Genomic DNA, 6,000 nt, shown 5'->3' with positions numbered 1-6,000 from the left:
CAAGTCACTCAGATGGGATAGGGAGGATAGGTAGAAATATGAAGGACAACTACAGTTAACAAGTTAGATAAGATAAACTAGAAATTTTCTTCAATCGGTTCCGACAAGATACTCTTACCTATGGCTCCATCTGTTTTCTCGGAGCCAGTAAGGTCTCATAAGCGATCCAGGTCTCCTGTCTTGGAACCGGTGTGGTCTGCTCTACAGTCTCCATTATTACAATCTGTGGCAGGCAGTCACTGGTCTTCAATCCATTCCTCTCGATCGTCCAGGAGCCTATCTGATGATGTGGAGAGGGTGGTGAAGAGTCTTCTTAGGACACCAGCATTAGCTAAAATACTTTCAGGCCCATCCCAGGCGGAAATGGTGCCGACAATCCAACCAACTCCTGTCCTCCTCTGACTCCTTTGAGCTTGGAGCCAAAGTGTATGGAAGTCGTAGTGGTGGAACCGTTGGTTCTGGTAACCTCCTCCGGTCTTTCAGTTCTGACTACTGCTCCGATCTCCTCGATACCTCCTTCTATCAAGAGATCTGGGAGCTGACACTCCCTCGGCAACTCTGAGGGGGAGTTGCATTGGACCCTTGTCCGACCCTACTCTCCCTCTCGGAGCTTCAGCACAGGTCAGCTTGACTCCTACAGCGGCCTCGGAGCCATTGCCCTCGGTTCAGAGGAAGTCTCCAGCTTCTTCGGAGCTGGAGACTCTTTCAGGTTGGAACCGCGATGCCTTCGAGGTCATGAGGAGCATGCTGTCTGCTGAGACAGCTCCACCCTTGGCTCCATTGACTCCTTTGCCTTAGGTGCCAGTGTCCACCTCAGTACCTCCCCTCTGCCCCAAGCATAGGGAACCCTTGCTCCAGGATGCCCCATTGGGTGATCCCACCTCTTCTTATTCCTCCCCTGAGCATCCCCCTGAGGAGGTCCCTTGGAAGGGGACTTGCAAGAGGAAGCATGTGGACTCCCCTTAGTCCTTGACATCAGATGCAGACTTGGATGACTCAGAAGGGTCCCTACTGTCCCCCTCTGAAGATGTCTCTTTTTTAGACATCTTAGAAATCCTTAGACAGAGGGGGGATTGGAAGTCCTTTGCCCCTTCTGAAGACAAGTCAGTTTACCTGGAAGCATTTGGTTCCCAACCCTCCACCTCTTGGGTATATTCTCTTTTAGACCCACTATTGCATGTAGTGAGTCAAAAGGCATGGAGCTCTCCAGACACAATGGAACCAGTTCCGTAGAGGACCAATACATTTATTACAGCCCCTGAAGACAGACCCTTCTTATCCAAAGGTGTTCCCATTGATGCTATGGTATTGGCAACAGTCACCAAGAAGGAATAGTGGAAACTTCTTCATCTGTCCATCCACCGAATAAAGAGTCTCATACGATGGACAGATACGGGAAGCATATGTTTTCTTCAGCAACCTTTACACTCAGGTCGCTGAAGTATTTATCCCACTTTACAAGGCTTCAAATGGATCTCCTCAAAGAGTTAGGAGATACCTTAAAGGATCCTACAGCTGCAGGAGCTTCAGACAAGGTGGCTTCCCAGCTTGCTACCTTGAGTTCAGTGGTTAACTCCTCCATGTGGCTAATTCTTACACAGCTAATGGGGTGAGCAGGGTAGCAGGCATGGGGTGGCCTTACATAGACACTCCTGGATGTGCCTTTGTCAATTTGCAGAGCCCTTCAAGTCTTCCTTTACCAATGTCTCCTTTGATGGCTCATCCTTATTCGGGCCACAGGTAAAACAGACTCTTACCAAGTGTAAACAGGATGGCAAAACTCTCTCTGCCATGGGAGTACGTTTTTCTGCTCCATCTAGGCCATATCCTAAGGGCCAGAAGAGCAGAAAGATGTGGTTCCAAAAATCCTAGGGAGCTTCGCCTGACACATGTGGAGATTTTTCCCCTAGGGGCAGAGGGGAAAATAACAATGGAAGACACTGGTGTCACGGCAGGGGGGAGTCTGCAGAATCAGGGCGACAGAGATACCTTCTTTGGTAGGAACTTCCAGCACTCCTGAAGGGAGGCTTGACTGTCCAATTCTGGAGACAGTTAGGTGGAGATTATCCTTGTACCAAAAAGCCTGGCAGACTATCACAGAAGATACATGTGTACTATCGATAATATCCGGAGGTTACAATATCCCCTTCTCCCAACTTCCCCTGTCAAAAAGACAACACTATATCCCAGATGTTCCACCCAATCTTTGGGATCAAGCAAACCTAGAGGTTCAAAGGTTGCTAAGAAAAAGAGTCATCCAGGAAGTCCCCTCAGACCAAATTGGATCCGGAATTTACTCAAGGTTCTTTTTAGTTCCAAAGAAAACAGGGGACTGAAGACCCATATTGGATCTCAGCAGGCTGAACAAATCAGTCAAGAAAACAAAGTTCCAGATGGTAACACTGCAGTCCATTCTTCCCTTTCTGGAACAGGATCTATCAATCTCCAGGATGCATACTACCACATAAAAAAGGACAGATGGTCAAGGAGATATCTACGTTTCCTGCTGGGAGCCAGTCACTATCAGGTCAGAGCACTGCCCTTTGGTCTCACCACAGCCCCCAGGGTGTTCACCAAATGCATGGCAGTAGTTACGGCTCACCTGAGGCGTCTAGGATTCTGGGTGTTGCCATATCTAGACGACTGGCTCCTTACTGCCACCACTAAGCATCAGCTAATCAAGGCAAGGGAGTCCACAATTCTCTGTTGTCCTCAACTAGGGATCACCATAAACTACGAAAAGTCTGCCTTGTTGCCTTGTCAATATATTACCTTTATAGGGGCAGATTTAGACATAAGGGCCATGATAGCAAAGCTGCCTCAAGAAAGAGTATTAATGATTTGTTGCAATGCTGCTGACAAAAAATAGAATTCAGGCAAGATTTGTCCTCAAGGTACTGAGTTCTATGGCAGCGGCAATCAATCTGGTCCCTATGGTTCACTTCCACATGAGAATTCTGCAGTGGCTCCTCTTTGCACAATGGTCATTCCAGGATTTACCCATGTTGAATCAGATTCTGATTATGGAATCCTGCAAAAAGGATCTGGAGTGGTGGCTTCACTCCCCTATCGTAACAATAGGCAGGCCATTTCTAACCCCCCAACCTGTAGCCACAGTGACCATGGACGCTTCCCAGATAGGGTGGGGGGGCATTATCTGGGACAGACTGTTCAAGGGACTTGGCAGGAATATGAGTACCACTTGCACATCAATGTCCTGGAGATGAGAGTGATGCTTCTGGCATTGCAAGCACTTCAGGACTCTTTACCTACAGGGACTATAGCAATTGAGATGGACAATATGTCAGTAGTATGGTACATCAACAAACAGGGTGGAACTAGGTCTTACCCCTTGTGTCAAGACACTCTATGAGTTTGGCAATGGGTGATGTCTTCCCAATGCTTTCTGGTTGCAATGTACATCCCGGGGAAATCCAACGTGATAGCAGACAAGCTCAGCCGGGCTATCCTGATGACCCACGAGTTGTCCCTGAAGCAGGAAATTGCGGACTTGATTTTTCACAAATGGGGCCAGCCATGCTATGATCTGTTTGGCACCCTCCTCAACAACAAATGCAGCAGCTACTTTGCCCTAGTCACACCACTAGGACAGTCCCCCAGGGGTGCACTTGTTCACGATTGGCTCCCGGGACTGCTTTACGCCTTTCCACCTTTTCCCCTGATCCACAAGGTTCTTCAGAAAGCACAGTCATTGGGTTGCAAGTTAATCTTCATTGCCCTTTACTGGCCTCATCAGATATGGTTCCCATTCCTTTGCCCTCACCTGCAGGCTGAGCCTTGGATCCTGGACCCAGTGCCAGATCTTTTGGTGCATTAGTCGGGGGCTCTCCATCCTTCTATTCAAACTCTCAAGCTCACAGCTTGGTTTCTCCACTTCTGGTCTTAGCCAGGCTTCCCGATGTTTCTCCAGCAGTTCAACACATTTTGATTTCCTCACATAAACCCACTACAAGGAAACTTTATGCTAGTAAATGGAAGAGGTTTTCTTGCTGGGCAGGCAAAAATCAGGTTGAGCCCTTTACTGCACCAATTTCAAAGATTCTCAAATTTCTTGCTGAAAATTTTGAGCAAGGAGCAGCTGCAGCTGCTATCTGGGTTCAGTTAGCTGCCATTTCTAATTTCCATATGGGAGGAATGGGGTCCAATATCATGTCCCATAGGCTATGTAAAGCATTCCTAAGAAGTACTACCCTCTTAAGACCACCAATAAGAGAACCTGTCCCCCCACAGGGATCTAAATTTAGTGTTAGATGCTCTGATCCTTCCCCCCTTTGAACTGCTTCTTGTCAGCTCAAATTTTTGACTTGGAAGACCCTTTTCTTGGTTGCAGTTACCTCAACTAGAAGGGTTTCAGAATTACAGGCTTTATCTATTCGACCCCCATACTTGATTTTCCATAAAGATCGGGTTTCTCTCAGAACTAACCCCTCTTTCTTACCCAAGGTATGGTCTGACTACAATTTAAATCAATCCATAGAGCTTCCTGTTTTCTTCCCCAATCATAGCAACAAGGCAGTGTATAAGCTTCACCAAATGGACTTTCATAGACAGTTACATTTCTATTTACACAGGACCAAGGACTTTGGAAAATCTGACCAATTGTTCATATCCTTTGCGGACAATAAAAAAGGTTGTGCAGTCTCAAAGGTGACTTTACCTAAGTGAGTAGGGCACATTGCTCTGAATTGTGCAATAAATAAATACATTTGGGGTGGGCAGAGGTATATAGTCCAGTCCCAGGAAAACAGAGCATGTTCCTGTAGTGCTGTTAGGGGAAAATTGTGAAATATTACTCCTGTTGAAGTGACAGTCTCACTTTGGAGTCAGTTCTGAGGACTGAAACTCCTTAGTTACTAACCCAGGATAGTGAGAGACGTCACATTTATTGGTGGCACTCCAGTGGGATATAGTCAGACATCACATTTATTGGTGGCACTGTGGTGGGATATTAACTGGCTGTCACAGGGGGTTACAGACATGAACATTCATGCATATTGCACTTTGAAGTCATTTATGCATGTGCACAGGCAGGCATGAGCCACGCTGTACAGCTGAGAGCTGGATCACAGTGCATTAACTGCGTGGCTCAGAGACAATTACCTTAAATGGCCTCATTAGCATAATTGTCATGCTAGAAGCTTAAAAATGCGGGATAAAAATAGCTGCAACCATTGCAATGCTCATTACTATATAGAAATGTGCTGATTTAGCAAATAGTACTAGCCACTGAGACTAATAGTGGACATTACTGATTTTACTCAGGAGAGGAAAGACTAGTCTGCATGAAACAGTGACTAGTGAGGAAAGTTTGAATTTAACAGTAGCACTCTTTTGTTTTGCTATTGGAGAGAAATTCCTCCACATTTACTTGCTGACAAAGGAGTGGGAGAATATAGGGGAGGGTTGTTGGAGCTCTGCAGTGCATTACCACAGTGCTGTACAGTGTTTGATATGGGATGAACTAAGGTGACTCAGGCCATATGGAGTTGGGGGGATTGACTGAATAAATGTGAGCTTTTGTGGGGATCCATAACCACCTTTAGACAGTCATGTGAGGAGCAGAAGGTGGGTTATGGCAATGGATATTGAGATTGGGAGTGAGGTGTGGGCAACAGTGGCCTTCTTTTATAGTGGCTGTGGGCTGTGTGAGGTACAGTATAACCACTCTTATGCAGCATTAACAGGGAGGACTATGTTGCAATGCACACTATATATTTGTATCATATAAGTGGGCAATGTGAGGTGGGATTGAAACATAGGTTAACGCATACTGGACTTGTGAAAATATGTACAGGACATGGTGCCCATGCTTTACTTGGCACAGGTATGAATATACTACTGACATGTTGCATCCACAACATGGTCTTTCCCCATGCTGCAGTTCTGCAATTCCATGGGGACTTGTCATGTGATGGCGGTATCTAGTAAAGTTTGCACCTAATGGTGCTGCAGCTGCTACATGTGTGAGTGCACACTGCA

The sequence above is a fragment of the Protopterus annectens genome, chromosome 11.part0, assembly GCF_019279795.1.
Source record: "Protopterus annectens isolate FY-2018-M chromosome 11.part0, PAN1.0, whole genome shotgun sequence".
NCBI classification, from domain to species: Eukaryota; Metazoa; Chordata; order Ceratodontiformes; family Protopteridae; genus Protopterus; species Protopterus annectens.
This window is presented reverse-complemented; position numbering follows the sequence as displayed.